General features: G+C 44.1%; 1 protein-coding gene across 2 annotated transcripts in view; it reads left to right on the top strand.

Moving 5' to 3' along the window:
- LOC111963823 (electrogenic sodium bicarbonate cotransporter 1) overlaps positions 1-10,723 on the top strand; it is an 81,423-nt gene that overhangs the window by 27,138 nt on the left and 43,562 nt on the right. The window lies entirely within an intron of this gene.

The raw sequence follows: 10,723 nt of genomic DNA, 5'->3' as shown, positions 1-10,723 counted from the left end.
TGTGTGTGTGTGTGTGTGTGTGTGTGTGTGTGTGTGTGTGTGTGTGTGTGTTTAGGGTAGCTGATATGCTCTAGTCTAGTGAAAATATCCCTTATGTCTGTATTTTCTATGTCAGGGAGTCCTAACAGTCTGGTGTACCATATACAAGACTGAAAATATAACTCTGGATGCCCCTTGTCTTGTCTGGATCATGTGATATTTATTTACACTGTGTGATTTATTCCCTCTTTGTTTATTTTGAGCAGTTATGCAGTATGACTTTGTATATGGGCATCTCGGAATGGAACAGGACAAAGTTGTCCTCGAAATGAAATCAATATAATGAACTACAACAACGGAAAACTGTATTTATAGAGCACAAAGTGATTAGCCATGGATTAAAAGCTTACTTAAAAAAAAAAACTTTCCACAGCTAATTATTTCCCAATTATTTTGTGAACTATATAAAGCAACTCTTAAAGGGGCAATCCGAAGTTGAAACAATAACACCGGGGCATCCCCACCCCTGTTTCGGTAAAAAGCTGAGGGATGTGATTGGAGAAATGTAAGCACTCTCAAATTCATGAACAGAGCTAGGGATGCAAGGACTGAGCATCTATGATATCAAAATGATAGTTTTACCTGTGTTTTGAGGCTATACAGTGTCTGGTGACATTCACTTTATTTCTAAACATTGGCGTGAACAAGCTTCTATTTTGGGTTCGAATGGTGTGCGGCAGTTGAACTAAGCTCATGGGGGCATTTATCAATGGGAACATATCATTCATTAATCAGTCCAAAGAAAATGGATGTTGCAACTGCAGATTAACCCTTTAAGCCCTCTCTGGCGTGTGAGAGTGTTCCTCAGGTGTCAGTAAGTCAGTTAGTCTTTGGAGCTTATTAATGGCTTCCGTAGGGAACTCTGTTCCTTCAGAAATAGCCTGGTGATTGACATCTTCCACATCCTCTTTGCGAACATCGACTCTACASGAGTGGCGCAACCTTTCCCTCTCCTACCCATAGACGTGATAGCAGGTGTCAATACAACTCTATCTATTCTCGCAAATCTAMTTGTGACGAACTGACTCTCCGGGTGTCAGCTTATCGGCTTCTCTAACTTTAAAAAAGCAACAAAAACAAACGTTCTCTGAAGCTACGCCTCTCTGTGTATACACCGAGTTTTCTGTGTTGCATTTTTACGGTCTTTCTTAAGAAACKTAATCCCCAGTTAACCCAGAACTATGCGTAAACAGATAGTCTGTCCATGAGAGATTAGAAGTGATATGACTCATTAGTCACACACACACACACCTGGTGTCAAGTAACCCCTTTTCTGAGAAGGAAGTCATTTCCTGAAACRCACATGCACACAGGTGTGTGATTGTCTTCCCTTACGCTACGCATTCCATCAGCTCTGGCTTAGTGAGTATGTCTCATTCTGGAAGCACTGCTCCTAGGAAGCAGGGAGATCTGTAGGGAGATCAGAGTAGAGTGAGATAAGCATACACATGTATTTACCGTCACATTTATTTACTGGTCATGCACATGTTGTTACTGGTATTTTATTTCTGGCTGAATTCCTGTCTTTATATAATGAGTTATGATGTGATGACGTACAGATGGGAGCTGCCAGTGAGCACACGACAACATGCCCGCCAATAGTAGTGATCAGTAATATTACTGRCACAGGCCTACCTCAGACCAGGGGTTAAAGTTATCCGTCACGGCGACAGGTTTCCGTCATATGGATGACATGAGAGGTTTGAGTAAGAATGATTGATTATTTTGGGTGAAAGAAAACACTCCAGGACACACTTGAACGTCTAAAACTACTGTAGATAAAGTATGTAGAAATGAAAATGGACCTTTGTACAGTATTATCGAATAACTGCCCTTTTTCTTGCCCGCGAATTGATTGTGACAAATGAATCGGTCATAAAACAATCTGTGCGGCCCTCGATTTCAAAATCTCAATATGGCCTTCGAGCTAAGATTGGCTTAAATTTCAGTCATGAKATTTTTTTGTTGTTGCTTTAACCACTGAGCCTCAGACCCTCATGTGATCTTTCTCTTCTCTTTGCTCCCTCTCTTTCTCTCTCCACCTGCCCTCTCTCTCTCTAAGGCAACATTGGCAACTTTGGGACTGGGGGAGGGCCAGATGGGGGAAGGGCCCTGGGGGTGTTCATCGGGCGACTCGCGCCTGCTTTTAGTGCCGAACAGAAGCATCCAGGCGAGAGAGAGCAGAGAGGAGAGAGCGTAAAGAATGGAGTGAAAGGGAACGGAAACGGGAGACAGGAGAAAAGGACCGACACAAGGCAGTGAAAAGACGAGCTACAAAAGACAACGCTCGAGAGAGACTTTTACTACACAAAGGCCAGTGTCAGCAAAGAATTGTTAGTCCCTTCGCTCAGCCCTCGAGAATACCAACGAGTGCAAGTTAGAGGTTAGAGTTAGAAACCCAAGAACATCTCACATCACTTCCAACAGTCGCAAGTACCGTATTATTCGTGAGGTGCTTATCCACAGCAGTGTAGCCTAAGTTTGACAACTAATTCAAATCAGACTGCTGTAATGTCCTGAGTCCCATTTCGAGATAGTAGTATTAGAAGAAAAAATAAAACACAAAGCATCAACAACTTATCAGGGTTACAAGACATCTTGCGCAGATCGAGCATTCGCCCACATGCGTTAATAGCGCCAGTCCTATTTGCCACTCCCTTCAGATAACTACCAGCTGAAGCTTCGGCAAGTTCCCTCAAACGCATAAAACCACTTTAGGCCTGAGAGTCAAATCTAAAATTCGTTCTTCTTTCCAACCACTCCAATCACTAATCCTTTGTTGAGACATACCTATAAGATCATCCGCAGAGTAATGTACTGGTACTTAGACAGACAATCTACTTTTGCGCATGACAAGTCATTTTTTTCACAACAAATGTTTTACCGAGACAAGATTATTTCAACCTTATAAATTCACTTGTATACAGATTCCACGTGGGGTCAGACAGTCTCTACATAACTGCTAAGTTGACTGCTGCCTCTTAAACACCGCTTTTCGCCGGCAAAAAGATTGCACAGCATGAACCTGAGACTGCCCATCGAGCTTTATGAAATTCTCCTTGGGCTAAGGCCACTATTGCACATCTCCATTTGTGTCAATTGGAACGTCGCTGTACCTGTGGGATGTATCTCCTCAAGAGCCTATCCTTCAAAAACTCAGTGCCTCTTTGCTTGACCCATCATGGGAAAACTCCAAACAGCAAAATCAGCCAGACCTCAGCAAAAAAACATGTTTGAAAAAGACCTCTCGCAAGCGTGTGTTCATCCTTGGGCAGCTAACCTTTCCAAATGCCCTGAATGGGTCTACCCTCTTTAAGAAACCTCCACCCATTCTAGCAAGATGATCACCCATCGTTCATGCAGAAAATAAAACAAAACAGTCCCTATGAAGCTGCTAGCGAACAATTAAGTATGCAAGGTTACTAACAATCCATCGTGGAACTCCACACAAGCCTGTCACCGCAAACCCGGAGATAAACCCAGTACAACGCTCAGGAAGGAGATAACCGCGTTTTGTCCTCCTAGGAGATGACACGACTTTGGTGCGAAAAAGTGCAAACCGAAATCCCTAGAACCAACAGCAAAGACCAGAAGTGAAGATGCTGGACGAACAGGTTATCAAAAGTTCATACTTAAGTCGAGCAGAGAACAAAGACGATGTCCTAATATCGACCAATAACCTCGAAAAGGGATCCAGGCCAGCATACTCCAGTCAAGGAAGTAAGATAGCAACCAGCTGCTCCACAAACCCAACCAGAGAGTAGAAAAAAATCACTAGACACTCAGATCGGTTACTCAACTGAACACTGGGAGTGGCACAAAGGGAAATCGTACTATTTGAGATGAAATGTCCCTCTAGGTCTGATGACCATCAAAATCATAGAAATGTTAATGTTGTGCCCATAAAGTGACCTCATTATGTTTGGAAGAACAAAGGGCGGAGGCCCTTGTGCAAAGCGAGAATGTAAAACGCAACCCAACCGTGACTAGCGCACTGGGTCAGGCACCATCAATACGTCTTGTGGGGGTGCTTCTGCCTGCCAGGAGGGAGCTTGTATGCACTTTCACAAACTTCATACGATCTACTTTACTCACGTAGGACACCAAAATAGCTTACTGTGGATATATTGAAAGCAACATCCTCAAGACAACTCAGTCAGGCACAAGAATTAAAAGCTTCGGTCCATGAAAATGGGTCTTCCCCAAAGTCGTGAACAATGATGGGATATCCCACACCGCCATTACTTCCAAAGCTGTGCTGGAAAAATCGTCTTAAGGACAACAGAGGTCAAGGTATTGGAGTGGCCCATCACAAAGCCCTGACGCTCAATCCTATAGAAATTCTGTGGCGCAGAACGGAAAAGTGTTTGGCGAGCAACGATGGAAAGGCCTTCGGAGAAACCTGAGCTCAGTTACCAAGCTCGTCATGCGAGGTAATGGGGCCAAAATTCACCCACTTATTGTGGGAAGTCACTTCCTCCTCACCAATGCGAGGTACCAGAGTCCCTTTGGTCTGTGGAGGTTTTTTTTTAAATATCCATTCCTTTTCAAGCAGGTAATGCCGAAGTTCCTTGGTCTGTGGAGGTATAGTCATCCCCCGCCTTTGATGCAGGCTTACCCGAAACGTTTGACAGCCAAGTTAAACATTTAAAAGGCAATGCTACCAAATACTAATTGAGTGTATGTAAACCTTCTGACCGCCACTGGGAATCGCCCTGATGAATAGAAATACCAAAACGACTGAAATACAAGTGTCACTACCTCTACTATTATTTCTGACATTTCACATTCATTCAAAAATTAAAAAAGTTCGGCTGACCCTAACACTGACCTATGATGCAGGGATTTTTAAAATAGGATTTTAATGTCACGGAATTGTGAAAAGCTGATTTAAAATGTATTATATGCTAAAAGGTGTTGTAAACTTCTGACTTCAAACTGTCATAGTACCTATAACACTTTTAGAATGCAATAAAAGTGATGGCCCATAACATTGTTGATCATACCACCAACTACACAATCCTATAGAATTGATGACAAAAGGTCCACCAGAGGGAAATCTATCATTTGAGATGCATGATTGTGATGGTAGTCTTCTCACTTATGTGATACCTAGCTTCTTAGGTACGGAGTAGGCAATGTGAGTAATTGGAACAAACAAATAAGAATGCAAAACAACTGAGCAATCTGATTACCGTTCTGGAGTCTTTGGTTGGAAAAATCTCAGCCTGCTTTGCACTGGACACGCGTCCTTCGCCGATGTCAGCAAAGAGAGCGCGGTTTTTGGACTTCTTGTCTGGTTGACGATGTTTCCGTAAGCAACGTGTGAGGAGTGATCCTTCAGCTCTGGTCCTTTCAGCTGAACCGATCTATCTGGTTGTCAGTGATCAACTCTGAGAGAGGGAGAGGGGGCAAGGAGAGGTCAAAGAGGAATGAAGATGCATAGGTCAATATTGAGGACACTTCGGTTTCAGAGCTACTGTTTGCAATGTCCCCAATTGTAAAAGCACTGGCTACAGTCAGACACACTGACTGATGATTTTGCGTGTCATGGTGCAGTGAGATGCCCGGGGCTTATGGGAAGTGTAGTTGTCTTACCCTTGACCACTCTCTTGGTAGAGTGGAGGCTCCAGGTCCCCAGCAGGATTGGTGCACCTTTCTAGATACAGTTCTTCCAGCTCCCAAACAGACCTGTGGAAGGGAACAGGGTGGCCACGTGGGCTTTACTCCAACGCTCTCCTCCCTTTTCCAATTCCCCTTCCTTTCCTCAAACTTTATTCCCACCTATAGAGAAATAAGGATTAAGGACAGAGAGAAAGAGAGGGTGAGAGAGAGACAGACCCAGAAAGATAATAGATACATAAGACAAACAGAAAGGAAAGGGAATAACCTTGGTTAAGTTTTTGGATTTTAAAAATCCTTAAAATCATCAATTACGGAGACGCAGGTTCTGCAAGGTTAAGTTACCTTCCTATAAAGGTCAAAAGAGGGAAACAATATAAAACATCCAACAAAGCGTTCAATAATCATTTTCCAGCCCAAAAACCACGGTTCGACGACAAAAGGAGACAAGGACAGCTTATTTTTTTCAGCTTAACAAAACAACCCCTCTACTGTCATGCATTCCTTCACTGTTCACGGAAAATAGGCAGGGGACTGCGGGTACGACCGAATACAAAAACGTACATTTCCATACCGAACGTCGTTTCTGTCCATATGCCAAGCTTTCGTGATTCTTCCTTTAAGAAGTTTGTGGCGTACCTGCAGCACAGTTTGCGGGGTGCTCCGCAAATCCCACTGGTACACGTCATATAAGTGGCAGCCATCTGTTTGCCATATATGAACGCAATTTTACCACAATCTTAATCGTCGCCATCTACCACATCTGCCCAACGGTCGCGGCGTACAGCTCCAACAACGTTTAAATAGGAAGAAAAACCTTGTGTAACCGTACAACATCAAAGCATCTTAAAATAACGCGTCTCTAAAACTAAGACACAGGAACCACAAGCGTCCCCTCTCTGGCAGTCAATCCTTGAGAGGGAAACGGTTTATTCCTTTAGAATCATTCTCCATTTCTCCCATAACAAAGAGCTAATTCACCTGGTCCCAGAGAGGGTGAGGGCATGGGGGTTTTTCCTAGGGGGATACGAAGGTGTCCTATGGTCATCAACTTCATGCTTCTCCACCGGGCCTCATCTAACCTTCGGTCCACCTGCCCCTCACCTCCATTAGGCCCCTGAGGGGGAGGAGACGGGCCTCAGGGGAGGCCAAGGGAGGGAGGGAGGGAGGGAGGAGGGAGGGAGGGCAGGGAGGGAGGGAGGGAGGGGAGGCGAGGGAGGGAGGGAGGGAGGGACGGGGGGAGGCGAGGGAGGGAGCGATCACTCACAATCCTAGGGATTTACTTTCCCTCTAAGTGGGGAGACAGGGATGAGGAAGGGGAGGGAGAGAGAGGCACAGGGAGCTGGAACCCACAGTGGAGTTGGGGTGCGACTTGGAAATCTTCCTACGCACAGTTTCAGACACAAGCATATGCGAGGCCGAACTGATAGAATATTAGAGCTGGGCTGGCATGGATTGAGAGCATTTGCTCTGAACATTCTGATTGGATTTCATAACAACCGTTGCAGACCTTCACTCTTTGGAATTAATCGTGTTCAAATTCAGGCACTAGCCAACAGAACCTCTATATTTTAAAGAAAGCCAAAAGTTTATGTCCACTAAAAATACACAAATAAAAGATTGATCACAATCCTTCTGCATGTGCTGAAGTCCTCGACGTTTCGAACTGAACTATGATGGTTTAAGTTGTCCCACCAGTTAATGTACATGTGTCTTCAGATGTATAAACCGCCTCTTTACGTAAGGAATCAGGAAGGAGTCTCCTCATCCCTAAAATACTTACCATGAGATCTTTAGAGGATAGCTGCATATGTAGGCCTTACACCTTGCCTGCAACGTAGACACTCTGACAATCTTCTCGCTACTGCTGAAATGTATTGCCAATACGGTTATAAATGTATTCAACCGCGCTGTTGCAGAAGTCATGTTTTACGCGTGCTTTTCCTGGTATATCAAAGAAAACACAAAAACTAGCATAACCATGAGGACCCTTAGCCTCACCTGAAAATCTTGAGACCATTGACTGTGCTGTTCCGTTGTGGGTGTGGTAGAAAGCAACCTTTATTTGCATGCTCTATTAATCAATATATCTTTCAAAATGCATGACCATTTCTCCGACAGTGGAAGAACGGCTCTGGCTCGCTGCATTGAAACAGAGGCGTGCTCACCTGCACCGCAGCCAAAAGAGAGGCAGAGGCTGCAACTATTCGTCAAATTGCGACGAGGCGCACTGTTTCAGACGGGCACTCTACCCTCGCCTCTTCCAAAGAGTGGCTATTTTTGGTTTCTGTTCGGAGTGGTGACATAGACGCAGTGTTTGAACTAGGGCTTAAGAACTCAAGGTACTCTCAATTCAAGTATTACACAGCAGGCTTTTTGGAGGTTTTAAGTGAATGGGTGAAGGAGCACGTATCTTTCAGTATGTGTGTACATGTCTCTGTCAGTGAGTGTGGTAAGGTGAGAAAGAAAGGAGGGAGAAACAGAGAGAGAAAAGAGAGAGAGAGGGTGGGGCGCGAAGAGAGAGAAGAGAGAGGGGGAGAGAAGGGGGAGCAGAGAGAATGATAAGGTGTGAGTATCAGTGTGTGGGTGTATGATAATAGATAAGGCCTGCTACTAGAAACTCAGAGGTGTATTGATATGTATGAAGCAGATATTTGTTTCCCTAAAGAGAATGTCCATTGTCTTCCACCTGCAATGCTCGTTACTTGTCCTCCCGTCGTCTGTCACTTTGAGCCAACCAGGAAACTCACTGCTGCTAGTACAAACAACTGACGTATTTGGCTATTCATTACTGTTCCTGTGTCCTAAATGGCACTCTATTCCCTATTTAGTGCACTCCTTGACCAGGGCCCTTAGGTCAAAACTTGATATATGTATTAAGCGTATCAGATACTGAATACGTGATGTTGGATCAGATCCCCCCCCCCCGTTCCGCTTTAATCTTAAATCATCTACTCCATATGTAGGATCTAGCCAGAGCATACCACCCTGCATACCACTGCTGGCTTGCTTCTGAAGCTAAGCAGGTGTTTGTCCCTGGTCAGATGTCCCTGGATGGGAGACCAGATGCTGCTGGAAGTGTGTTGGAGGGCCAGTAGGAGGCACTCTTTCTTTCTGGTCTAAAAAATGCCCCCAGGCGCAGTGATTGACACCTGGGTGTCCTTGACTCTCTGAGGTCATTAAAGATCCATGGCACTTATTGTAAGATTAGGGGTGTTAACCCTGGTGCCCTGGCTATAATTCCCAGTCTGGCCCTCAAACCATCATGGTCACCTAATTAATAATCTCCAGTTCACAATTGGCTCATTCATTCCCTGTAACTATTCCCCAGGTTGTTGCTGTAAAAATGAGAATGAGTTCTCAGTCAACTTACCTGGTAAAATAAAAGAAATCTTAATTTGAGCCAGTTTGCTACAGCAGGAAAAGAATCCTGCAGCAATGTGAATTAACTTGACATTTTTGTAGGGTGTCCTGACCATTTTCCATTAGGAGCAAATCAAGTCTGAAATGTCAAAGTGGAAATGACCAACTTTTAGAAGCCTTTTTAAAACTCAAATACACTACAAGTTTGCATTTCCTGCTTTGCAGGAGAAATTTACAGCAACAAAAGAGTGATCAAATTGAAATCCTACATCTGTAAAAGGCATAATGTATCCTAAATCAACACTCTGAAGCGCTGTCAGAAAGCCACCTGTCCAGAAAAGAAATCACATGGTAGGTAATGAGGTTGTGTTCTGGGTTCACTGAGGGGACAGTGCAGTGTTGTTCATCCAGATAAGAGTGGGCAAGGAGTTCATTGAAGGACCACTATTTCTCCTATGCAGGAATTCATGTTAGTAATGGGGGGGGGGGGGGAATGTATTACACGTTACATATCGCCAATATTATTTTGGGACGATAATATATTGATACTCCAAGTTCAATAATTTTTTTTATATAATACAAAAATATATATAATTTTGTTGGGTAGCATTAGTCTAGTCGGCTGTACCTGCACTAAAACAATTGTTCTTCCTATAGCTTGTTCTCCATCTTCAATAGTGAGCCAACATGTTTTCAGCACTTTTATTTTCATGACTGGTGAGAACTAATTCTCGTGCTCTCTCTCTGCAGCAGACAAACACTGAGTGTACATAAACATTGAAGAACACCTTCCTAACATTGAGTTGGGCACATCAAATTGCAACACAGGCACAGTATCTGCAATTGCACCTAAATATCATGATAATATCGTATCGTGAGGTCCCTGCAATCCCAGCCCTAATTAATGTACGCACACCGAACACTCCCCTACACATCTATACACACACCCGCTACTGCAATATACCACAACTGGGTGTGTGTTCGGTGACAAGGGGGTAACGTTACTAAGCCTTGGTGGCCTAAGGGGTTAAACATGTAAAGCCATGACATTTTGAACTGACGCACTATGAGTGACTTGAGTGATTTACTACCTACTGACCCAAGTCTCCAACTAAAGGAAAGAGCCAGTGTGTGTTTTTGTTGTTTTACGTACAGTCCATAATCCAATTTATAATACCCTTCACGCCTCTCCCTTTCCATTCCCATCTCTCTCTCTCGCACAATCACAGTTTCGTCTCCATACCTATACACTACGCGCGTCCATCCTCCTACCGGCCTAGGATGAACCATGGATCCAGTCTCCTTATCGGAACTGAAGATAGAAAAGAAGAAGAGAAGAGCGGCATAGAAAGATCGCAGAGAAAGGACGAGAAGAACAAAGAGATTAGCAGAAAGAGAAGGAGCGTAGAGAGTAAGAGATCAAGAGAAGAGTGACCAAAGAACAAGCCCTAATGAAAAGTCTGAATAAGAGAAGAGGTTAGGAGAGGTGATGAGTCAGTAGTAGAGTAGGAGCGGAGAGATGAGAGGGAGGGTAGATGAGAGAGAGAAGAGAGCGAGGGGAAGAGAAGAAGAGCGATTTGGGGAGAGAGGAGAGCTGAGGGAGAGAAAGAGAGCGAGGTGAGAGAGATGAGAGACGTATGAGAGTAGAGTAGCGAGTCAGAGTAGAGAGAGGGCATTGGTTGAGCCATTGACGATAAGT

Source organism: Salvelinus sp. IW2-2015, linkage group LG5, assembly GCF_002910315.2.
Source record: "Salvelinus sp. IW2-2015 linkage group LG5, ASM291031v2, whole genome shotgun sequence".
Lineage (NCBI taxonomy): Eukaryota > Metazoa > Chordata > Actinopteri > Salmoniformes > Salmonidae > Salvelinus > Salvelinus sp. IW2-2015.
This window is presented reverse-complemented; position numbering and strand designations above follow the sequence as displayed.